The sequence below is a fragment of the Salvelinus namaycush genome, chromosome 5 (genome assembly GCF_016432855.1).
Source record: "Salvelinus namaycush isolate Seneca chromosome 5, SaNama_1.0, whole genome shotgun sequence".
NCBI classification, from domain to species: Eukaryota; Metazoa; Chordata; class Actinopteri; order Salmoniformes; family Salmonidae; genus Salvelinus; species Salvelinus namaycush.
The window spans coordinates 3,314,829-3,341,994 of NC_052311.1; positions in this window are offsets into that span (position 1 = coordinate 3,314,829).

Below are 27,166 nucleotides of genomic sequence, written 5' to 3' on the forward strand. Positions count from 1 at the left end.
GTGTAATTTTGCTGTAGGGTAATGATGGTGGTAATAGTGCTGTAGGGTAATGATGGTGGTAATAGTGATGTAGGGTAATGATGGTGGTAATAGTGCTGTAGGGTAATGATGGTGGTAATAGTGTTGTAGGGTAATGATGGTGGTAATAGTGATGTAGGGTAATGATGGTGGTAATAGTGTTGTAGGGTATTGATGGTGGTAATAGTGTTGTAGGGTAATGATGGTTGTAATAGTGCTGTAGGGTAATGATGGTGGTAATAGTGTTGTAGGGTAATGATGGTTGTAATAGTGATTTTGGGTAATGATGGTGGTAACATTGCTGTAGGGTAATGATGGTGCTGAATAGTGCTGAAGGGTAATGATGGTGGTAATAGTGGTGTAGGTTAATGATGGTGCTAAATAGTGCTGAAGGGTAATGCTGGTGGTAATAGTATTGTAGGGTAATGATGCTGGTAATAGTGCTGTAGGGTAATGATGGTGTTAATAGTGCTGTAGGGTAATGATGGCGGTAATATTGCTGTAGGGTAATGATGGTGGTAATAATGCTGTAGGGTATAATGGTGGTAATATTGTTGTATTGTAATGATGGTGGTAATAGTGCTGTAGGGTAATGATGGTGGTAATAATGCTGTAGGGTAATAATGGTGGTAATATTGTTGTATTGTAATGATGGTTGTAATAGTGCTGTAGGGTAATGATGGTGGTAATAGTAATGTAGGGTAACGATGGTGCTAGTAGTGCAGTAGGGTAATGATATTGGTAACGTTGTTTTAGGGTAATGACGGTGGTACTAGTGCTGTAGGATAATGCTGGTGGGAATTGTGTGGTAAGGTAACAATGGTGGTAATATTGCTGTAGGGTAATGATGGTGGAAATAGTGATGTCGGGTAATGATGGTGGTAATAGTGCTGTATTGTAATGATGGTGGTAATAGTGCTGTAGGGTAATGATGGTGGTAATTTTGTTTTATTGTACTGATGGTGGTAATAGTGCTGTAGGGTAATGATGGTGGAAATAGTGTTACAGGGTAATGATGGTGGTAATATCGTTATATTGTAATGATGGTGGTAATAGTGCTGTAGGGTAATGATGGTGGTAATAATGTTACAGGGTAATGATGGTGGTAATATCGTTGTATTGTAATGATGGTGTTAATAGTGCTGTAAGGTAATGATGGTGGTAATAATGTTGTAAGGTAATGATGGTGGTAATAGTGCTGTAGGGTAATGATGGTGGTAATAGTTTTGTAAGGTAATGATGGTGGTAATAGTGCTGTAGGGTAATGATGGTGGTAATAGTGCTGTAGGGTAATGATGGTGGTAATAGTTTTGTAAGGTAATGATGGTGGTAATAGTGGTGTAGGGAAATGATGGTGGTAATTTTGTTTTATTGTACTGATGGTGGTAATAGTGCTGTATTGTAATGATGGTGGTAATAATGCTGTAGGGTAATTATGGTGGTAATTTTGTTTTATTGTACTGATGGTGGTAATAGTGCTGTATTGTAATGATGGTGGTAATAGTGCTGTAGGGTAATGATGGTGGTAATAATGCTGTAGGGTAATTATGGTGGTAATTTTGTTTTATTGTACTGATGGTGGTAATAGTGCTGTATTGTAATGATGGTGGTAATAGTGCTGTAGGGTAATGATGGTGGTAATTTTGTTTTATTGTACTGATGGTGGTAATAGTGCTGTGGGGTAATGATGGTGGTAATAGTGTTGTGTTGTAATGATGGTGGTAATAGTGCTGTAGGGTAATGATGGTGGTAATAGTGCTGTAGGGTAATAATGGTGGTAATAGTGTTGTAGGGTATTGATGGTGGTAATAATGTTACAGGGTAATGATGGTGGTAATATCGTTGTATTGTAATGATGGTGGTAATAGTGCTGTAATGTAATGATGGTGGTAATAGTGTTGTTGGGTAATGATGGTGGTAATAGTGTTACAGGGTAATGATGGTGGTAATATTGTTGTAGGGTAATGATGGTGGTAATATTGTTACAGGGTAATGATGGTGGTAATATTGCTGTAGGGTAATGATGGTGGTAATATTGTTGTAGGGTAATGATGGTGGTAATATTGTTACAGGGTAATGATGGTGGTAATATTGCTGTAGGGTAATGATGGTGGTGATTTTGTTGTAGGGTAATGATGGTGGTAATAGTGTTACAGGGTAATGATGGTGGTAATAGTGCTGTAGGGTAATGATGGTGGTAATAGTGCTGTAGGGTAATGATGGTGGTACTATTGTTGTATTGTAATGATGATGGTAATAGTGTTGTAGGGTAATGATGGTGGTAATAGTGTTACAGGGTAATGATGGTGGTAACAGTAATGTAGGGTAATGATGGTGGTAATAGTGCTGTAGGGTAATGATGGTGGTAATAATGCTGTAGGGTAATGATGGTGGTAATAGTGTTACAGGGTAATGATGGTGGTAATATTGTTGTATTGTAATGATGGTGGTAATAGTGCTGTAAGATAAAGACGGTGGTACTAGTACTTTAGGGTAATGATGGTGGTAATTGTGTTGTAGGGTAATGATGGTGGTAATTGTGTTGTAGGGTAATGCTGGTGGTAATAGTGTTTTAGGGTAATGATGGTGGTAATAGTGTTGTAGGGTAATGATGGTGGTAATAGTGTTGTTGGGTAATGATGGTGGTAATAGTGGTGTAGGGTAATGATGGTGGTAATAGTGGTGTAGGGTAATGATGGTGGTAATAGTGGTGTAGGGTAATGATGGTGGTAATAGTGGTGTAGGGTAATGATGGTGGTAATAGTGCTGTAGAGTAATGATGGTGGTGATAGCGGTGTAGGGTAATGATGGTGGTAATAGTGTTGTAGGGTAACGATGGTGGTAATAGTGTTAAGGGGTAATAATGGTGGTAATAGTGATGTAGGGTAATGATGGTGGTAATAGTGTTACAGGGTAATGATGGTGGTAATATTGTTGTGTTGTAATGATGGTGGTAATAGTGTTGTAGGGTAATGATGGTGGTAATAGTGTTGTAGGGTAATGATGGTGGTAATAGTGTTACAGGTAATGATGGTGGTAATAGTGATGTAGGGTAATGATGGTGGTAATAGTGCTGTAGGGTAATGATGGTGGTAATAGTGCTGTAGGGTAATGATGGTTGTAATAGTGCTGTAGGGTAATGATGGTGGTGATAGTGTTGTAGGGTAATGATGGTGGTAATAGTGCTGTAGGGTAATGATGGTGGTGATAGTGTTGTAGGGTAATGATGGTGGTAATAGTGTAATAGTGTTGTGTTGTAATGATGGTGGGGATAGTGCTGTAGGGTAATGATAGTGGTAATAGTGTTACAGGGTAATGATGGTGGTAATATTGTTGTGTTGTAATGATGGTGGTGATAGTGTTGTAGGGTAATGATGGTGGTAATAGTGCTGAAGGGTAATGATGGTGGTAATAGTGTTACAGGGTAATGATGGTGGTAATATTGTTGTAGGGTAATTATGGTGGTAATAGTGCTGTAGGGTAATGATGGTGGTAATATTTTTGTGTTGTAATGATGGTGGTGATAGTGTTGTAGGGTAATGATGGTGCTAATAGTGCTGTAGGGTAATGATAGTGGTAATAGTGTTACAGGGTAATGATGGTGGTAATAGTGTTGTAGGGTAATGATGGTGGTAATAGTGTTGTAGGGTAATGATGGTGGTAATAGTGTTGTAGGGTAATGATGGTGGTAATAGTGTTGTAGGGTAATGATGGTGGTAATAGTAATGTAGGCTAATAGTGGTGGTAATATTGCTGTAGGGTAATGATGGTGGTAATAGTGCTGTAAGGTAATGACGGTGGTACTAGTGCTGTAGTGTAATGCTGGTGGGAATAGTGTGGTAAGGTAACAATGGTGGTAATAGTGATGTCGGGTATTGATGTTGGTTAATTTGTTGTAGGGTCATGATGGTGCTAAATAGTGTTGTAGGGTAATGATGGTGGTAATAGTGTTGTAGGGTAATGATGGTGGTAATAGTGTTGTAGGGTAATGATGGTGGTAATAGTGTTGTAGGGTAATGATGGTGGTAATAGTGCTGTAGGGTAATGATGGTGGTAATAGTGCTGTAGGGTAATGATGGTGGTAATAGTGTTATAGGGTAATGATGGTGGTAATAGTGCTGTAGGGTAATGATGGTGGTAATAGTGCTGTAGGGTAATGATGGTGGTAATAGTGTTGTTGGGTAATGCTGGTGGTAATAGTGCTGTAGTGTAATGATGGTGGTAAGAGTGCTGTAGGATAATGATGGTGGTAATAGTGTTGTAGGGTAATGATGGTGGTAATTGTGTTGTAGGGTAATGATGGTGGTAATAGTGCTGTAGGGTAATGATGGTGGTAATAGTGTTGTTGGGTAATGCTGGTGGTAATAGTGCTGTAGTGTAATGAGGGTGGTAATATTGCCATAGGGTAATGAAGGTGATAATGGTGCTGTAGGGTAATGATGAACTGATGGTGATAATACTTTTTGGGGTAATGATGATCTGCTGGTGGTTATCCGCTGTTGGCGCATGAACCGCTAGGGGGAGACCTACGACAACATCCGGTGAAATTGCAGTGCGCGAAATTCAAAATACAAAAATTGCAATATTAAACATTCATGAAAATACAAGTGTCATACATAATTTAAAAGCGTATCGTCTTGTTAAGTCAACTGCATTGTCAGATTTCAAAAAGGCTTCACGGAAAAAGCATACCATGCGATTATTTGAGGACAGCTCCCCACACCAAAATACTTTTTCAACCAGCACAGGTGTCACAAAAATTACAAATAGCGATTAAATAAATCACTTACTTCTGAAGATCTTCCTCTGTTTGCAATCCCAAGGGTCCCAGCTACACAATTAATGGTAGTTTTGTTCGATAAAGTCCTTCTTTATATCCAAAAAAGTCTGTTTAGTTTTCGCCAATGATCTCAGTAATCCACTCGTTCTACATGCATACAAACAAATCCAAAAAGTTACCGGTAAAGTTCGTCCAAACAAGTCAAACGATGTTTCTAATTAATCCTCAGGTACTGTAATATCTAAATAAACGATAATATTTAAGACGGAGAATAGTATGTTCAATAGGGAAGGTAAATAACGAAGAGCGCGCACCTCATTCACGCACCAACAAGACTACTTTTCTAATGAGAGACACCTTGTAGTTCTTCCAACTACTTGCTCATTGTTCAAAAAACAAGCCTGAAACCCTTTCTAAAGACTGTTGACATCTAGTGGAAGACCTAGGAACTGCAATCTGGGTCCTATCTATTTGTATTTCCCATAAGCTATTACTGAAATGACCTGTGACCTCAAAAAGAAAAAGGTACGGATGGATTTTCCTCGGCTTTTCACCTGCCATATCACTTCTGTTATACTCACAGACATTATTTTAACAGTTTTAGAAACTTCAGAGTGTTTTCTATCCAATAATATCAAGTATTTGCATATCCTAGCTTCAGGGCCTGAGTAACAGGCAGTTTACTTTGGGCACATCAGTCATCCAAAATTCTGAACAAAAACCAGTCTCCAAAACAGGTTATAGTTGGCTACCAGGGGCGGGAAGTAGCCTAGTGGTTAGAGTGTAGGGCCTGTAGGTAGCCTAGTGGTTAGAGAGAGCATTGGACTAGTAACTGAAAGGTTGCGAGATTGAATCCCTGAGCTGACAAAGTCAAAATCTGTCGTTCTTCCCCTGAACAAGGCAGTTAACCCACTGTTCCTATGCCGTTATTGAAAATAAGAATTTGTTCTTAACTGACTCGCCTAGTAAAATAAAATAAATAAAAATTGTGTTGAAGGCTATTATCTTCTGCTTTTAGTAATAGTGTTGTAGGGTAATAATGGTGGTACAATTGTTGTAGGGTAATGATGATCTGATGGTGGAAATAGTTCTGTAGGGGAATGATGATCTGCTGTAGATTTATGATTGTCATAAATTATCTCTCCATGGATCCTCCAGGTATGTGTTTCAAATAACACCCTAATCCCTATAAAGTGCACTAGAGGCCTATGGGCCCTGGTCAAAAGTAGTGCAGTTTTAAGCAAATAGGATGCTTTGGGCTGAGACCATTAATATAATCCTCTGTCTTCGTTTAGCCAACCAGAGCATGTATGAACATCAGCATTGAAAGCCAAATGGTGCAATTCAACTATGACCTGCACTCACCATAAAATTAATCAGAATGACCTTCCTCTGGTAGCTCCCACGCAGTCTGTACCATCGTAAAGAGCCACGCAGTCTGTACCATCGTAAAGAGCCATGCAGCCTGTAGCATCGTAAAGAGTCACGCAGTCTGTTCCATCATAATGAGCCAAGCAACATTTCCTTCAATCTAATGATAACACGGTGCTGTGCCATACACTGTGATTATCAAGGGAGAATCTCCATCCATCCCTGTGTTGGCTGGCATCACAAACAAAGGAGGGAGTTTTTTTTATTTTACCTTTATTTAACTAGGCAAGTCAGTTAAGAACAAATTCTTATTTACAGCCTACCAGGAAACAGTTGATTAACTGCCTTGTTCAGAGGTAGAACGACAGATCTCTTTACCTTGTCAGCTCAGGGATTCGATCCAGCAACCTTTCGGTTACTGGCCCAACGCTCTAAACACTAGGCTATCTGCTGCCCCATTGTTTAAAGGGAGAGGTAGAGGTCTTGAGGCATATTTCCTCTGGCTGGCACAGTCTGCGTCAGTTTCATGAGGCAGCACTGATGGATCCTCTTGGACAAAGCCACAGACAGATTTTAACCAGCTGACAATAGCGACTGACTATAACACACAGCCTGTTGATGTCTCTTCTGAGGAGCCTGATTGTATGTTCAACAAAGTCAGTACACATCAGAACGTTGTTAGCTAGAGTACTTCTATGAAGCTGCCTCTTCACTCTGGGGCCAGACCTTTAATAAGACTGTCAAAGTGATGAAAAATGACATCTGTACATGTTGTGAATGCTACAGTTTAATGTTAATAATAAGTAACAGAAGTCAAATTATATGATTTCAAATTGCATTTGAGCATACGGTCTATAACAGATGGCTTGTTTAAAATATTTATGAGAAAGATTAAAACGTTATAATACTATTTCTTTAAATGCTTTAAAGTACTGGTTATGTTGCAGAGAACTCGAAGTTTGATCCACCACGTATAAGATGTCAGAGAAAACCAAGTATCTGTTTGAGGGTCACCTCTTGGGGAACTGTGGGGTGGGGGGGATCTGGGAAGGAACCAAGACCTGGCGGATGGGAGCCTGCACCGGTGGCTGATGGATCGCTGGTTCGGATCCCCGTTTTTGACCTTGTGGGAGATCTGTCGACGTCTCCTTGAGCAAGGCTTTGAGCCTGGTGGGTCTCTCTGGATGGGAGTCTGTTAGATGACTAATGTGATATAGACGTTGAGCGGCTTCACTGCAAATAGATTGCATGTTTTTTTGCGGGTTTTTTACCCCTTTTTTCTCCCCAATTTTGTTGTATCCAATTGGTAGTTACAGTCTTGCCCCATCGCTGCAACTCCTGTACGGACTTGGGAGAGGCGAAGGTCGAGAGCCGTGCGTCCTCTGAAGCACGACCCAACCAAGCTACACTGCTTCTTGACCCAATGCCCGCTTAACCCGGAAGCCGCACCAATGTGTCGGAGGAAACGCTGTACACCTGGTGACCGTGTCAGCGTGCATGCGCTCTGCCCGCCACAGGTGTCGCTAGAGCGCAATTGGACAAGGACCTCCCGGCCGGCCAAACCCTCCCGTAACCCGGATGACACTGGGACAATTGTGCGCCGCCCCATTGGTCTCCCGGTTGTAGCCGGCTTCGACAGAGCCTGGAATCAAACCAGGATCTCTAGTGGCACAGCCCTAGACCACTGCGCCACTCGAGAGGCCCAAGTAGATTGTATGTTTTATTATTCAATAAAAACAAATATATATATATATATATATAATAAAGGCAGCCATTTATATTTATATGCCTTTACTCACCAACTCCATTCAACATTAATAAAGACAAATAAATATACATACTACCAGTCAAAAGTTTTAGAACACCTACTCATTCAAGGGTTTTTCTTTATTTTTACTATTTTCTACATTGTAGAATAATAGTGAAGATATCAAAACTATGAAATAGCACATATGGAATCATGTAGCAAGCAAAAAAGTGTTAAACAAATCAAATATATTTGAATTTTGATATTCTTCATATAGCCACCCTTTACCTTGATGACAGCTTTGCACACTCTTGGTATTCTCTCAACCCGCTTCACCTATAGTTTTTTTTCCAATAGTTTTGAAGAAGTTCCCACATATTCTTAGCAATTGTTGGCTGCTTTTCCTTCACTCTGCAGTCTGATTCATCCCAAACATCTTAAGAGTTTGGGGGATTGTGGAGGCCAGGTCATCTGATGCAGCACTCCACCACTATCCTTCTTGGTAGAATAGCCCTTACACAGCCTGGAGGTGTGTTGGGTCATTGTCCTGTTGAAAAACAAATGATAGTCCCACTAAGCCTAAACCAGATGGGATGGTGTATCGCTGAAGAAGGCTGTGGTAGCCATGCTGGTTAAGTGTGCTTGAATTCTATGTAAATCACAGAGTGTGTCACCAGCAAAGCACCTCAACAGCCTAACACCTCCTCCTCCATGCTTCACGGTGGAAAAAACATATGCGGAGATCATCCGTTCACACACACCACATCTCGGAAAGACACGGCGGTTGGAACCAAAAATGTCAAATTTAGACTCCAGAACAAAGGACATTTTTCCACCGGTCTAATGTCCATTGCTTGTGTTTCTTGGCCCAAGCAAGTCTCTTCTTATTATTGGTGTCCTTTGCAGCAATTCGACCATGAAGACCTGATTCACACGTCTCCTCTGAACAGTTGATGTTGAGATTTGTCTGCTACTTGAACTCTGTGAAGCATTTATTTGGAATGCAATTCCTGTGGCAGTCCTCTTTAGAGCCAGTTTCATCATAGCGCTTGATGGTTTTTGTGACTGCACAATTGTCCATATTGACTGACCTTCATGTCTTAATGTAATGATGGACTGTTGTTTCTCTTTGCTTATTTGAGCTGTTCTTGCCATAATATGAACTTGCTCTTTCACCAAATAGGGCTATCTTTTGTATACCCCCTTTACCTTGTCACAACACAACTGATTGGCTCAAATGCATTAATAAGGAAAGAAATTCCACAAATTATATTTTTAGAAGGCACGCCTGTAAATTGAAATACGTTCCAGGTGACTACCTCATGAAGCTGGTTGAGAGAATGCCAAGAGTGTGCAAAGCTGTCATCAAGGCAAAGGGTGCCTATTTGAAGAGTCTCAAATCTAAAATATATTTTGGTTTAACACTTTTTTTGTTGCTAAATGATTCCATATGTGTTATTTCATAGTTTTGATGTCTTCACTATTATTCTACAATGTAGAAAATAGTGAAAATAAAGAAAAACCCATGAATGAGAAGGTGTGTCCAAAATTTTGACTGGTACTGTATATATATGTATGTGTGTGTGTTTTCAACCATAGAAAATTGGAATGAGATGATTTAATTTAAAGTAAAGTTTTTCACAATGGTTTACAGATATCATCAGAGAGCAACAGAGTCAGATTTGACCCCCATGACTCAGAGGCAGATAATCACATCTAGTGTTTGTAATCCTTCATACTGCAATTTGGAGTGAAATAAATTGGCACCATGGTCAGAGAGAAGATTGGATCAATACATTTGATCAATTCTGCTTTTGAAAATCTGCTTCTGATGTTGCAAGTGTGCTTGTGTTTATTTGTGCATGTGTGTGTGTGTGTGTGTGTGTGTGTGTGTGTGTGTGTGTGTGTGTGTGTGTGTGTGTGTGTGTGTGTGTGTGTGTGTGTGTGTGTGTGTGTGTGTGTGTGTGTGTGTGTGTGCGTTTGTATCCAGCAGTCTCTAGTTGAGAAAAAAGAAAAGTCAACTTTTGTCCTCGTTGTTTTTCAGGGAAATCCCTTCAATTAGTTAGGGAAGGGAAGCACATTCTGCGACATCACCTGTTGTAAACATGAAGCAGTGGATTTGCTGCTGTGTCGTGTTTGCCTAATCTTGTTTTAATTGTGGGGGTGGGTGCGGTTATCCTCCTTTTGTAGTTGTTCTTAGTCTAATACAGCTAAATCCATTAGAATTGAACCGTGTTAAAGGCTTTGAGGAATCTCTTTTGTTGAGTAGATGTTGGTGCGTAAGTGATAACAAGATTGAGTTGCTTTCATGTTCAACAAGAGAGTTTTGTGATAATCCAGTCGGAGAGTTATGGTAATCTGGTGTGCCATCAGCAGGAAGGAAACCTCTGAGAGATCTGGTTGTCTAGTTGGTTAGCGCAGACATTTGATTCACTCTGGTTGTCTGGTTGGAAAGAGTATATTTAAAGCTTCATCTGACACAAACAGCTCAGTAACTCTTCTAGTTGTTAACATCTTTAAATTGCTTTGAGCATATCCTTCAATTATGAAGACATTATCCACACACAATTGTCCATTGGCTGTAAACTTTTTGACTATTATCCGCATAGTTCTGCATTATCATACTGCATTATCGGCATACTGGAAATGAAAATATCCTGGAAAGTTGTCAAAATACAAAGTTTGGTCAAGTAATGTGGCATTCAGTCCATGTACACTGAACCAAGGGAAATCTGATTCCGTCCACCCGTAAGATTGATCCATGTTAGAGTTTGCTTTTCTCTCCTACCGACAGACACTCAGAAATCTCCTGCTATAGGATGGCCCACACCTACCCAGGCCAGAATCCCTTCCACAAGCCTTAGCTGGAATCTTTATGTTACCAAAGCTCTTCCTCTATCCTAATTGGCTTTTGTGATTGTCTTGTTAGATAGCACAGGCCCCATCCTGGATATTCCGTCTCAAGTGTGGGCCATTCGTTTTCACTGTGAGTCAGAATCCTTAACAAGATGTCCAGGTCTCCAAGGTGAGAGAGCCTATGATCCTCTGGAGGGCAATCACTTAACACTCTCTCCTTCGGTGTCTTAGAAAGGGCCTGGCTGAGGTCATTACCAGAGGTCAGGGAGCGTGACACACTTAAACACAAATTCATTCTCTACTTCTAGCCAACTAATTAAACATAAGAACAGAATCTTTCTTGGCAACGCTTGAGTAAAGAAAAATAGCATTGCAGTCGTAATTAGGTGTGCTTTATTCTTACTTCGTTAAGTGGTATATGTATAGAGTTGTAGGTGTAAGAGTTCTCAGCTGGCTGTGTTTTGGTTCAGCCTTGCAGACTTACTGTATTACTCAATGTATTTAACATTGAGTCCATGGGGACACTGCTGACATTGCCATGATAATGATATCAACAGACAGAGAGATCTTATCTTTCTTAATATCCTGTTAAATAAATCTTCCCTTTATTGATTGAGTAAATGACTTGTAAATGCAAAAAGAAGGAGGTATTTCAAAGTAACAAGCAGAGTGATTTTTAATGACACAGAATTGATTCGCTAAAACACCACATAGATTCTGCTAGATCTTTTTATCTGTAACTTAAGACCTTTATCAAGGTAATACATTCAACCAGACACAACTCATCTACATTTGGAATCCAGGCTTCCACACTAATTCCCATTACCTTGGTAATGTCACATTTCTTTTCAGTTAAAACAAGATAAGACAATGAGTTTAGTCATGGGATGTGAAATCAGTTTATCGTGTGGATTTCTATATTCATAGTTTGAGTGTCCTGGTTAGTGGATAGAGAGAAAGTAGCAGAGGGACAACATTGTGTCAAACAACGCCAAACAAAGACCACATACTATTACTTTCAAATATACCCGCAATTCAACTGAACTGTGACAACAATGAGACAACAATCACTTACATTGTTATGCTGTGCATGTGTGTACATAGCACATACAATTGGTGTAGTATGTAAACACGTGTTGTAAATATTGGCGTGTTGTGCATATCACTTCAGGTAAGATAACTAAGCCTTGGTAAATGACTTGTAGCATCCAGTGGTGTGCTAGTCTTAATGTATGTCTAGCGCACAAGGCTTTTGACGTGTGACGCTGTATCTGCTGCACTTTGCTGTGACAATTCTGCTGAAATCCATCAACATGCAATAAGTAGTTTATTTCCTGTTTCCTTTTTAAACATTGTCTAATATCAGTATAACACATTTTATTGAAAAGAAAATCTTGTTGCCTATTTCAAAAATTGCTGTGAGAGCAAAACTATTGTTGCACAGCACTTTGTAGAGATTTATAGAGAAAGCACCGCAGGTAAATAGCTTATATGAAAAGATAGTGCTATAGTGTAACTCTAATAGTGTCGTAACTAACGGGACTGCTTTTTTATTTAACTAGGCAAGTCAGTTAAGAACAAATTCTTATTTTCAATGACGGCCTAGGAACAGCGGGTTAACTGCCTTGTTCAGGGGCAGAACGACAGATTTTTACCTTGTCAGCTTGGGGATTCGATCTTGCAACCTTGCGGTTACTAGTCCAATGCTCTAACCACTAGGCTACATGGCTAATAGAAGGCTAATATGATTAGCCACAGTGTGCATGACTAGACAAGTCAAGTCAAGTATACAACAGTGTTTTCTAACTGGAGACATGTTATATAAGTAATAGCACATTGGTCGTTCAAGGCAAATACATTTTAGATTTTAATGTTATCATCATATAACAGTCAGAGTTGTCTGTTTACCTCAACTTAGATTTCCTTATATATTTAAGGCAGAATAGTAGCACATTTATGTTACAGGTAAACATCTGTCTCCCCATTCATTGATTGCATATCAATAATGGAAGCAAGGTATTTTTGTATCCAAAAGCAAGGTTTTCTATGACAGAAGGAAAAACTCCATATCACAGCATTTAAACATGACACAGGTGAGACATGTAATCCCGGTACTGTATTTTCAAAATGGTGTTAATAATTCATAGATCAGAATAAGAGATGTCAGAGCTTATTGTTGTCTCGTTCCTGCTACTACTGACTGCTACTACTGTTTTCAGGAAGAGTTGTTTGTGATCATTAACACTTCAGTATGTTTTTGGCTATGGGATTCTAGCTAGCTGGCAAAGCTCCCCATTCTGTCGTTGGCACACTCTCTCACATCTTGTGTTTTAAATTGTAGGAGGCAGAGAATGGAGCTGTGTGTGGGGCTTGTTTGTTAACGACACAACAGCCTCGTGAGTGCTCGTTGGCAGCCTGCCTAGCCCCTGGAACTGTGGTGGTACAGAGAGAAAGCTGGAAGTGAACCCAATCTTATTTTAAATGTGTGTATTTACTCATTTACCCAGCAGTCATTAGAATTACGCCTATTGCTCTGTGATCTATTCCCCTTAATTGGTTGAAACCCGGCTCTGTGTATTTAATTTGCTCACAATAGATGACATGAGGCCTTTTCTCAAATGGTTTTCCAAATGATAGAAGTAGGTATTGAATGACGATTGAAATAACGCATTCAAGTTAAATTTGATGATGTTTCCAAATGTCTACCACCCCCAACTGGGGTGTTAATTGTGCTTTGATTAGACTCATGTTGGCTGTTTCATAATCCTCTGTAGGTCCTAGACCAGGGGTTTCAAACTCATTTTGCCCCAGGAGCTGCATTCAGTCTTTAACAAGGCCTGGAGGGCCACATAGAAAATTGGTTATATTTCCTTGCCGTTACAATGAGCAAAAATGTGTCCTGTATCCATCGTTTTGGGAATTTGATATGCTTCCTGACTGTCTAACTTTCATTTCGGTGATCATTAGTCAAGAAACTGTATGAATGTTGGCCCATTATCATTTCTACACAGTTATTATTATTTTAAAACAAACCACCCACGGGCCACATTGGACGCTCCCGTGGTCAGGATGTGGCCCGCGGGCCATATGTTTGACACCCCTGTCCTAAACCAATAGAGATGTGAAAGAAAGAAAAAAACAAAAAAAACATTTCAGAACGCTGAGGACACGTTCCAGGCAGCCTACATCGCAGATGATCAGATCGTTTAATCATCGTGTTTATTTGTGCTCCTGGAACATATGGAATGCAACCTGACTGTAGATGGAATTCATTCATAGGGCATATTGGTTTTTAGCAGTGTGGCCCCTAACAACATTCATGAGTAATCACTTACAATTAAATTCCAACCAGGAAGGGAATAGTCTTAAATGTAGCACATTTGAATGGGGAACTTCATCAATTAATTTTTACAATCCTTTAAGGTGGCTGATTTGCACATATAAACAAAACCAACCAAAGCTGGCTGCTCTGATTGCATCTTTCCCAGTAGGCAAAACTGATTGATGTAAATGATGTCATTTGAACCAGTTTTGTCCACTGGGTTGCTGGGAAACCATGTCAGACTGCTAGTCTCCATTTTCTTTCCGAGAAACGTCTTCATTTCTACCTCAAATTGACCTAAAACTGAGATAGGAACTGAGACATTCTGAGCAATATCTCTTTGGCTTCACAGGCACTCAACTAGACATAAAAGTTGCAACGATTTCCGTGGGGTGTTGCTGGAGACTTTCTGTATAGTGTTCTCTTTCCTCAATATTTTACATCAGGATGAATACTGTCACATAAGCACCGTATCACTATTTGTGATGAAGCTCAGGACTCAGTCAGTATGACTTTATATTATTCTCTAGCGGCTAGCCTTAATAAAAGCTCTTAAGGTAGTCTGAGACAACTGATAACCTCACTTATAAACATTTAATCTGGTGAGAGGATATTACTTTAATGCGATGCCGTGGATTGATGTATTAAGCCATACTCATTTCCTCAATGAATTTTCAGAGTAGTTTCAAGGCTTTTTGACAAGGAAGGCCAGAAAAGCTACAAATTAAGTCCACTTAAAAAATAGAACCCTCTTGTTTCTTTCAGCTTTCTAAAGGGTCACAGTGTCATTACATTGTGCAGTGGATAGAGTCTGTTGCTTTTAAACGGTCCGTAACAGAATGGTCTTTATGCGCAGAGTCATTTCATATTCAGCTTTTAATATTGAGACTATTCAGTGGCTAAATTACTTCAGTGGGAATAATTCACATCTGGCTACTTTAAAGTGTATTATTTCCCTTGATTAAATGTTCAAGCCTGCAGGTTTATTTATTTAACCAGGTTAGTCTCTTTGAGATAAAAAACACATATATTTCAATAGAGACCTGGACCAAGACAGCAGCTTCAACATAACATCGTCAAACAAACAGGCACATGACATCCACCTGATTAAAATGACATCAAAACAACGGGCAGAACGTCAGCCACTAACATGTACGCAACACAACATCAGAATGTAATACGTTATTAAACATCACAGCTAGTTATGGTCTTTCTGATCTCACTCACATACCAACCAACTTACTTAAGGACCACAGTTCCTCCAACAATTTTTTATTTTACTAGGCCAGTCAGTTAAGAACAAATTGTTGTTTACAATGAGAGCCTAGGAACAGCGGGTTAACTGCCTTGTTCAGGGGCAGAACGACATACTTTTACAGTTACTGGCCCAACGCTCTAATCACTACCTGCCACCCTATCAATGGCATGCTCTCTTAGAAGTTTGAAAATTAGTAGAAAGCGTTGTTAACAGTGGGTGGTGAAACAGTTGTAGGTTGTCAAAGACAATACGTTTGATAGAGAGGTGTAGCCCTTTCCTGCAGTCGACTGACCAGAAGCGCCCTCTATTGTCCTCGTGGGTGGAATGTTATTCATATTTATCATAATTTCCTAATTAATAAACGGTATTTATTTATTTTAAACACAAAACATCTGGTGTTTCTATGTCAAACTGTTTTTGTTATATTTCAGTCCTCTGTGATGTACAGTATATAAAGTGTAATATTGGGATGCAAACTCAAAATTGAATCCATCTCATCTCTATATCTGACATGGTACAGGTGTCTTCTTTTTTTAAGCCCATAACCACGTGTGTGAGGTGTACACTTTTGTTTCAAAGTAGATTTGTTTAAGACTACCCAGAAACACTCTGTGTGACCCTGATTTAGCCCACTGCAGTAACAGGTTTTAATTACCTGATTGCTAGCTTAGAAACAATATGACTTAAAATAGACAGCGTGAACATTAAAGACGTTTACTGTTTTGTACTCCTACACTCCTACTGTGGAGAGGAGAGTTTCAGGCCGTTGCTATGATACTACTGCATGTCCCTGTACTCTTCATTGGAGTCTTCATTCTCTCTCTCTTTAGGCCAAAGGACCTCAGACCTTGTGTATTCCAGAATGAGATAGTCAAATTGGTGTGTTCCATAGTGTCTAGCGCTGTTTTTGGGTGGTTTAGGCCCCATCTCTCTCGCTCTCTCTCCCTCTCTCTCTCTCTCTCTCTCTCTCGCTCTCTCGCTCTCTCGCTCTCTCGCTCTCTCGCTCTCTCGCTCTCTCTCTCTCGCTCTCTCGCTCTCTCGCTCTCTCTCTCGCTCTCTCTCTCTCTCTCTCATATATTACATGCACACAATAATGTGATTATTGCGGATAGTCAGATTAATATAATAGTTTGATTCAAACTTTTACATGCTTGCACAAATGATTATTTCCTTAATCCTGTTTACACGGACACATCAGAAATCTGATGGCACTCTGATAAATGCAGAAAAATCACCAATTAAAAGAAACATTCTACCACCACGTTATTCTGAGTTCGGACATATAAAGTATAAAAGACTTAACTAATGATTACTAAATGGTTTATAAGGACCTATATTAAACATCTTAATGAATGGAGTAATATTAAGTCAACTATGAATACAACTCTCTGTAAATGCTATATTTATTGGACTTATTAAAAAGTACTACCGTTGTTTGGGATGATAACGTTGATTAATACCTGGAATCTTATTATTAAAGGGATGCTTCGGGATTTTGTCAATGAAGCCCTTTTTTTACTTCCCCGGAGTCAGTTTTGCGAGCCAATGCTAACTAGTGTTAGTGCAACGAATGGAGGTCTATGGTATCTACTAGCATGCTACCAGTTACCATAGACTTCCCAGTCATTTTGCAACTTCCTTCAAACTGCACGCATAAACAACATAAAAATGGTATCCACGAGTTCATCTGACTTTGGGGAAGTAGATAATCCTGGGGAAGAAGATCATCCAAAATCCTGATGTATCCCTTTAATGCCTGATGAGATAATCTTTACCCGGAACCTTATTATTGCCATGAACTGTTCTTTCCCTGGAAGAACAAACATGCTATGGCTTTAACCTAACAAGGAACCCCCCCCCCCCTGCCCCCCTCCCCACCCACTCACACACACTAATCAGACCTATAACAATTGGGACAGGTTTCCCTGGTAGATACTGACAGTGCCATTAAGTATTTAACAACAATGGTGTTTACAGGATAATATATTCTAGGCTAACCTACTTTATTCCCTGCATGCTAATTTCAATATGTATTTATTGTTACTGTGTGTATGTCGCCGTTGTTTATTTTGAATATTGAACGTACATTTTGTTTTTGAATATGGCTAGAAATTCATATATTGTAACGTTCGTCTTGTGGTGCATGAACGGACCAAGGCGCAGCGGGTGATGAATACATACTGAATTTATTTAACAGACGAAACACTGACAAAACACTAGGAAAATACAAAACAATAAACGAAGGCAACAGACCTGAAACAAATGAACTTACATCGAACAGGAACAGACTACCTAAAACGAACGAACAAACGAAACAGTCCCATGTGGTATACACTGACACAGGAACAATCACCCACCAACAAACAGTGAGAACCTCCTACCTTAATATGGTTCTCAATCAGAGGAAACGTCAAACACCTGCCTCTAATTGAGAACCATACCAGGCCACACATTAACCCAACATAGAAAACACATAACATAGACTACCCACCCCAACTCACGCCCTGACCAACTAAACACATACAAAACAACAGAAAACAGGTCAGGAACGTGACATATATGTTATCTCTATTGCTAACAGGGATCATCTTGGTAATGTTCAATTTTAGAAATATTTTCACTTACTAGTCCTGGAGAAGCAGCACAGTGTTGTAGCTACAAGCTTGTGCAGTAGTCTTAGATTTAAAAAAAAACGTTCACGTCCTCTTCACATGGCTGTATTAAATATATCAAATATTTTCATTGCGGTATCACACATAGATTTAAGGATTTCTTCCCCTTTCCACTTCCACAGATATAGATGTTAAAGATTGATCTTAAACAGAGAGCCAGAGTGTCACATTGCTCACCAATGTAACCTTTCCTTGGTCTCTGAGCAGCGTGATTCTCTCTCGCATGGTGCAAGCTCTAGTACTCCACTTTGTTGGACCACAATACTTGGGGGGCCAAGAGGTTTCTCTGGCCCCGTTGACTGTCAGTGATGCAGTTTAGCTTTTTTGTTTCTCCAAGGCCCTGAGGAGGAAATATATAATTGAGAAATCAGCAGGGGCCCTTCCTACTCCTCAAAGTCGTTGGCTTACACACTGTGTTCCCACACCAATCATCATCTTAACGGCTTAGCCCTATTTGTACTTGAAGATTGTATGGATGGTGGCGTCTGCTTCTTATCCTGGCAGGGGCTGTGAGGGAAAGTGGAAAACTTTTGGTCTGGTATGGACACAGTATTGATCTATCTGCAGTATTGTCCCATCACACACAGTATTGATCTGTTTGTAGTATTATCCTCCCACACACAGTATTGATCTATCTGCAGTATGATCCTCTCACACACAGTATTGATATACAGTATTTGCAGTATTATCCTCCCACGCACAATATTGGTCTATCTGCAGTATTGTCCCATCACACACAGTATTGATCTGTTTGCAGTATTATCCTCCCACACAGTATTGATCTATCTGCAGTATTATCCTCCCACACAGTATTGATATATCTGCAGTATTGTCCCATCACACACATTATTGATCTATTTGCAGTATTGTCCCATCACACACAGTATTGATCTATCTGCAGTATTGTCCTCTCACACACAGTATTGATCTATCTGCAGTATGATCCTCCCACACACAGTATTGATCTATCTTCAGTATTGTCCCATCACACACATTATTGATCTATTTGCAGTATTGTCCCATCACACACAGGATTGATCTATTTGCAGTATTGTCCTCTCACACACATTATTGATATATTTGCAGTATTGTCCCATCACACACAGGATTGATCTATTTGCAGTATTGTCCCATCACACACATTATTGATCTATCTGCAGTATTGTCCTCTCACACACAGTATTGATCTATCTACAGTATTGTCCCATCACACACAGTATTGATCTATTTGCAGTATTGTCCTCTCACACACAGTATTGATATATTTGCAGTATTGTCCCATCACACACAGTATTGATCTATTTGCAGTATTGTCCTCTCACACACAGTATTGATATATTTTGCAGTATTGTCCTCTCACACACAGTATTGATATATTTGCAGTATTGTCCCATCACACACAGTATTGATCTATCTGCAGTATTATCCTCCCACACAGTATTGATATATTTGCAGTATTGTCCCATCACACACAGTATTGATCTATCTGCAGTATTGTCCTCGCACACAGTAGTGATATATTTGCAGTATGATCCTACCACACACAGTATTGATCTATCTCCAGTATGATCCTCCCACACACAGTATTGATCTATCTGCAGTATTGTCCTCTCACACACAGTATTGATCTATTTGCAGTATTGTCCCATCACACACAGTATTGATCTATCTGCCATATTGTCCTCTCACACACAGTATTGATATATCTGCAGTATTGTCCTCTCACACACAGTATTGATCTATTTGCAGTATTGTCCTCTCACACACAGTATTGATCTATCTGCAGTATTGTCCCATCACACACAGTATTGATATATCTGCAGTATTGTCCTCTCACACACAGTATTGATCTATTTGCAGTATTGTCCTCTCACACACAGTATTGATATATTTGCAGTATTGTCCCATCACACACAGTATTGATCTATTTGCAGTATTGTCCTCTCACACACAGTATTGATATATTTGCAGTATTGTCCCATCACACACAGTATTGATCTATTTGCAGTATTGTCCTCTCACACACAGTATTGATATATTTGCAGTATTGTCCCATCACACACAGTATTGATCTATCTGCAGTATTATCCTCCCACACAGTATTGATATATTTACAGTATTGTCCCATCACACACAGTATTGATCTATCTGCAGTATTATCCTCCCACACAGTATTGATATATTTGCAGTATTGTCCTCTCACACACAGTATTGATCTATCTGCAGTATTGTCCCATCACACACAGTATTGATCTATCTGCAGTATTGTCCTCTCACACACAGTATTGATCTATTTGCAGTATTGTCCTCTCACACACAGTATTGATATATTTGCAGTATTGTCCCATCACACACAGTATTGATCTATCTGCAGTATTATCCTCCCACACAGTATTGATATATTTACAGTATTGTCCCATCACACACAGTATTGATCTATCTGCAGTATTATCCTCCCACACAGTATTGATATATTTGCAGTATTGTCCTCTCACACACAGTATTGATCTATCTGCAGTATTATCCTCCCACACAGTATTGATCTATCTGCAGTATTGTCCTCTCACACACAGTATTGATCTATCTGCAGTATTATCCTCCCACACAGTATTGATATATTTGCAGTATTGTCCTCTCACACACAGTATTGATCTATCTGCAGTATTATCCTCCCACACAGTATTGATATATTTGCAGTATTGTCCTCTCACACACAGTATTGATCTATCTGTAGTATTTTTCCCAACACAACCCTGATGATTACAATAATTTGCACTGTGTTTAACTGCATAACCTGTAAAGAACAGACAGGTATCAACATGCATTGAGAAGGATAATACAGTACACCCCAGTTAAAATAAATATATTCTGTCAAAGTTTTGCTGCTTCCAAATGTTGATGTTGAGTGTTGACATTAATATGAAGGGTATTGATGCAATTAAAAAATATATATATATTTGCATATTGTGCACAATTTTATGTTAGTACGATGAATGCTTTTTTTGACATTATGGAATTTCATTTTATTCCGCCCCGGTGGATTGTCAGAAGGTAAAAGCTTTCTGCTCACGATTTTTATGCTGAAATTGTGAAAACCTCAATTGGGTGTAAATAATGAGGAGGAGGAGCAAGCCACAGTAACATACTTTAATTCAGATAACTAATTACTACTGAACAACGAAATCTATTTTTTTTATGACAACAGGTATGCATAATGATCAGAGAGACAGTTAGTGATGAGGGTGTTGACTACAGTATCACCTATGCTGTGAGCCTTGAGCTAACATGCTGACACAAGATCATCAGAAGGAAGCATTTGCAGATTTCCCTTCCCAGGATATCAAGCAAGTGGTCAAGTCATTTAAAGCTGTTGATTTATTGTCAAGCTAAAGGTTCAGTGACGTGGGTAAGCCACGTATGTTGTGAGGTTTATTCATATTTACTTACTCTTGACCATATCACCTCTCCTTTCCTGGTGAAATTAAACCCTGGCTGTGGCTCTAAGGCCAGGTGAAAAGGCATAATAATAAAATAGGAATTCTCGACTGGAACCTAACAAAGATTCAAATGCTTTCATAGCATTCCACATTCTTTAATTAAATCAATACATTTGGCAGAGCAGAACGGTTTAGAAAGAGAAGCAGTTTTTTATATAATGTAATAGATTGGAAATGCACTAGACTAGCCCTTTCAAGGCTGTGTGTTTGAAATTGTTGTGAGATACCAGTTGAAAGCCCTTCAAATTATAATATGCTACTCAGATGGAGGCAAGACTCATTCATCATTGGTTCTGCGATTAGTAAAATGTAATAAATCATCTACTTCTTGATTTAAAAAAAAAATATATTTATTCAACTAGGCAAGTTAGTTAAGAACACATTCTTATTTACAATGACGGCCTACCCCGGCCAAACCCAGACGATGCTGGGCCAATTGTGCGCCGCCCTATGGGGCTCTCAATCACATCCAGATGTGACGCAGCCTGGATTCAAACCAGGTACTGCAGTGACGCCTCTAGCACTAAGATGCAGTGCTTGAGACTGCTGCGCCACTCGGGATCCCATTCTTAACGAGTGAACATTCAACAGTGTCTGATATCCCGTACAATGGGTACGGAGCCAATATCACACTGTGACATACAGTACTGGCTGTTATCAGCTTTGACTCCTGGCATAGGTTCTAGACAAGATCCTTTAACTGTCTTCTGGAACCATACAAAATCACCCAGAGTTGAAAAACACTATCACATTGCTATTGGGTGAATCTTCCCTTTAAGAGACATGGTTTAGTTTAGAATTATGACTTGCAAAAAAAAAAATATATATTTATATTACTGTATTATTTACTTTAATGTTCACCTTGGACGTTTTCCTTTGTGAGATTAAAAGAATAATTTCAAAGCAGTAAATAATCTGCACTGGGACATATCATATTCTCTGACGGTCGGTGAATTATTTATTATAATCTGGCAATGCTGCGGTTGTTTATCATATATTAATGTGCTACATCAGGGAGCCGTTTCTCTCCGTCTGTAGCAGGCAACATGTAGTATCTGCCAGGATTCATGGAGCTGCAGTCACAGGATGTTAATCTGACTGCTTCGGGGCTCAATCACAGGGGCTGTGATCATTCTGTCCCACAGACACCTTGTCGCCACACCACGTATTCCCAATTACGAATGCTAAAGAACAAATGGTTTAACTGAAAAACGTATTTTTTTTTTTTAGAAGAGGGAGAATTCATGAAAAAGTGTTCATTTGAATGTTTTGGGTTTTAAAAAAACAGATTTAAAATGAACTGTGCAACTTCAAAAAGCTACCATGAGCACACATAAAGCCATATTGCCACATATTCACTCTTATAGACTAACTGTTTCATAATGTCCCGTGCTTGCATTTATAAGGTACTAGACCATATCACACTTCATAAGAACATGAGTCAAGGAAAAGGGTTAACAGATTTTATGCAAATGGTTTTGAAAGTCTGATTCACACTCACATTGTTTACTGTTCTTTTTATTCTTCTTCGTTAGTTTTAATTAGTTTTATTTGAGTTCAGTCGTGATGACAAGGAACCTGGTGTCCCAGTCCGTGTGCAGATGAATAACATGAGACCCATAGCGGTGGAGCTCTGTGAATAACTAAGATATTACATTGTTTATTGTGATTTTGAGTTCAGTTGAGGTGACGGTACTTCGTCTTCTCATTTCTAGGCATTTGTTCACTGTGTGGGCGGAGTGATAATATGTTACCGTGAGGTAGAGGTGGAGCTCTCAGTGTAGATGTTACCATTTGTCTGTAAGTCATCAGAAGGAGAGATTGGCTTCAGGCTCATTAGACAGAACAGCTGGTTGGGTAATGAACAGTGAACAGCATGTCACTAGGTTCACTCAACTTCCCACCAGATGTACAGTATTATTGAGAATGTGACTATGATTGAAAAGGGAAAAAATAGATGAATGGTGATGCATCATTAGCTAGTAATGGTTAAATCCCTTTGAAAGTAGGGCAGTACTTGTAGCCTATACAAAATAAATGTTAAGTGGCTTTCCCTTACATTTTGTTTACATATTTTACACTATTGCTTGATAAAAATAAATGTAAAAAACATATTAGAAGTTCATACAGAGTATCATACAAAACATTGAAACAACCGTATCCATCCATTTCACCCAAGCTTTGTCAACCAATCATGGAGGGGAAGAGTTTGAACTATTATTCTAACTAAGTGCCATTTGGAAAGATGATGAAAAAAAATGTATTTCCTAAACTCTTCAGCTTTTTACAATTACTGGTCTTCACACACTAGAAATCCCAGCTGTCACTCGGAGTACTGGGTTGATTCCGGCTGTAATCCCTCACATCAACTCCTACAGTCCCCCTTTATGATTAGCCAATTGTATCATTATGTTGTCCATCCCATCCATTTTAAACATCCCCGTCACTTACTCCCAAGTGGGTCGACGTTTATTTGGAAGGAGGCAATAGCAACAGCTGAGGTAAATACTACAAAAAAAACCTTGACAGCAGCGAGATGATATCTAGTACATTGTGAATCCATCAATGCAACCATTATAGTTTAATGTAAGTACATGCATTAACATCTTGTATTCATACTTGACTTGCAGTCTTTTCAACGTTATGATGAAACGTCCTATTGACAGTTGCAAACCCTCGGTAAAGGACTTGCAACACCTATCATTTCCTACTGAACCTTACATCTAATATTACAACTGATATGATGTCCCGTATACTGAACCTTACATCTAATATTACAACTGATATGATGTCCGTTGTACTGTAACTTACATCTAATATTACATGTAATAAATTGTCCGTTGTACTGTACCTTACATCTACTATTACATGTAATAATCTGTCCATTGTACTGTACCTTACATCTAATATTACAACTGATATGATGTCCCGTATACTGTACCTTACATCTAATATTACATGTAATAATCTGTCCGTTGGACTGTACCTTACATCTAATATTACATGTAATTATCTGTCCGTTGTACTGTACCTTACATCTAATATTACATAAAATAATATGTCCATTGTACTGTACCTTACATCTAATATTACATGTAATAATCTGTCCGTTGGACTGTACCTTACATCTAATATTACATGTAATAATCTGTCCGTTGGACTGTACCTTACATCTAATATTACATGTAATAATCTGTCCGTTGGACTGTACTTTTACATACCTCTGTACTATAGTGAAGTGAGCAGGTGACTTCTGAAGGCTCTATTTGTAGATGTGATTGGGATCAAAATGATATATATATATTTTTTTTAAGTAAAATCAAAATGTCTGAAAGTTAACATCCATCCATTGTGACACGTTGTGTCTGCTGTTTTACAATGATTACATCATTACTTACATACAGTATACACTGAGTGTACTAAACATTAGGAACTCCTTCCTGATATTGAGTTGCAACCCCCCCCCCCCGCTTTCAGAACAGCCTCGATTCATCAGGGCGTGGACTCTACAAGGTGTCAAAACTGGCCCATTTTGACTCCAATGCTTTGCAGTTCTTGACACAATCCTGGCACCTACTACCATTCCCCGTTCAAAAGGCACTTACATATTTTGTCTTGCCCATTCACCCTCGGAATGTCACACATACACAATCCATGTCTCAATTGTCTCAAGGCTTAAAAATCCTTCTTTAACCTGGCTCCTCCCCTTCATCTACATCTACACTGACTGAAGTGGATTTAATAAGGGATCATAGCTTTCACCTGGATTCACCTGGTCAGTCTATGTCATGGAAAGAGCACATGTCATGTTTTTGTACACTCAGTGTATATTCTCCACACAGTGGCTATACTGTATTTGTCCCAAAACATTAAGGGAATGTTGATACTGTGACATCCTGAAGCACTGTGTGACACCCACAGAAGTCCATATGTTAACTGGTCTCTGTCAGGAATAGCGTCTGTGTATGGTTGGCCCTGGCAGGTACAAATATCTATACTAACCTTTCTGAGCGGCCGCATCCCTCGGGTCCGCCATTGAAATTATAATTAACTTGTGAGGAAATGTGGGCATTTTTCTATTAGAAGAGACATCTTGTCAATTTCAATCCTGGCGGAGATAGTCACAGCACTTCCTGTTGGGAAAAAGGTCAATTGCTGAGTGTAATGAGTGATTGACTCAAGGCAGAACAGTTCACACTGTGTTCTGATCAAGTACCAAAATGGGATTTATTTCCATATCATTTTCCCTCTCATTTATAATTTGGTATAGAAAATCAGGCCCTGATTGAAGTGCCCGCCGTTAGGGCCAATCCTGGAGGAGAAAAGTAATTGAGCTTAAATAGAAGGGTGACACGAACATAGATGTGCGTTTTCCTGAGCCAGCTAGGGACTAGGGACAGACATGGACTAATACTGCCAAGACGGAGCAGAACTCTCACTTAGTCCTGCAGTATGGTGCCCATTTTAGGAAAGCTGAAGTGTGGTGCCCATTTTAGGGAAGCTACACTTTGGAAATAGTTGTATTTTTTTTTTTTTTTACCTGAAACTACAACTCATCAATGAACAATACAAGGTAAAGTAGTCAGCCACACCCACAAATCATTCATGTTTTCCAACGTAAAGTCATGCTGTGGATGTTTAACTATGTTTTTCTCTATGTTTAGAATATTTAGTATTGGTACGACATGATATATGATATTCCGATAGTTGAACAAGTAAAGTAATTCAGAAGAAAGTAAAGAGATGAATAATGTAAAAGGCTGGTGAGATTGTTATAGGGACTCAGTAGTGTTAGCCTGGTAGTCTGGAGGATTGAATATTTATAGAAGTTGTATGACTAACGACTGGGACAGTAGAATACACACAAAGTTTGATGATAGCTTGTGGGCATATGATATTTTTTGTTTATATTATTGCATGACACATGCACACACACACACGCACGCACGCACGCACGCACGCACACACACACACACACACACACACACACACACACACACACACACACACACACACACACACACACACACACACACACACACACACACACACACACACACAAGTATGATGTTATGACAAACCTTTGTGGCTTGTAAATCTACTAATGGAGCACATACAAAAATAATCCTGTCGAGGGCAGCAACTCTGTTTCTTTTACACTATTTAGTAGCCAATGTCCAAAATAGTTGGATGTTGGATGTTGCCTTGATAGAATGAGGAATCTCCAATCCAAACCTCCTTTGGGATTAATCAGAGGTTGTTTGAAGTTCTCGTATTAGTTTAGATGTTTTTATTGTATTTGGAGTATCTTTGGGACGACCAGTGGGTTTGTTTGTTTGTACCAGTGCTGTAACTCTTTAGTGAATGAAGCAGAATTTTTAGGGATCTGCGTGATTGTAAATCATGTGTCACGATCGCAGATTTTTAGAGAAACAGCAAATGTCGGTACGTATAAGTGTCATATATCGGCTGAAAGCTTAAATTCTTGTTAATATAACTGCACTGTCCTATTTACAGTAGCTATGACTACGAAAAAATTCCATGCTATTGTTTGAGGAGAGCTCCTAACAACAAAACACTTTTTTTCACCGCGATAGGTTTGATAAATTCACCTCTGAAGGTGAAATGCGTACTTACATTCCTTT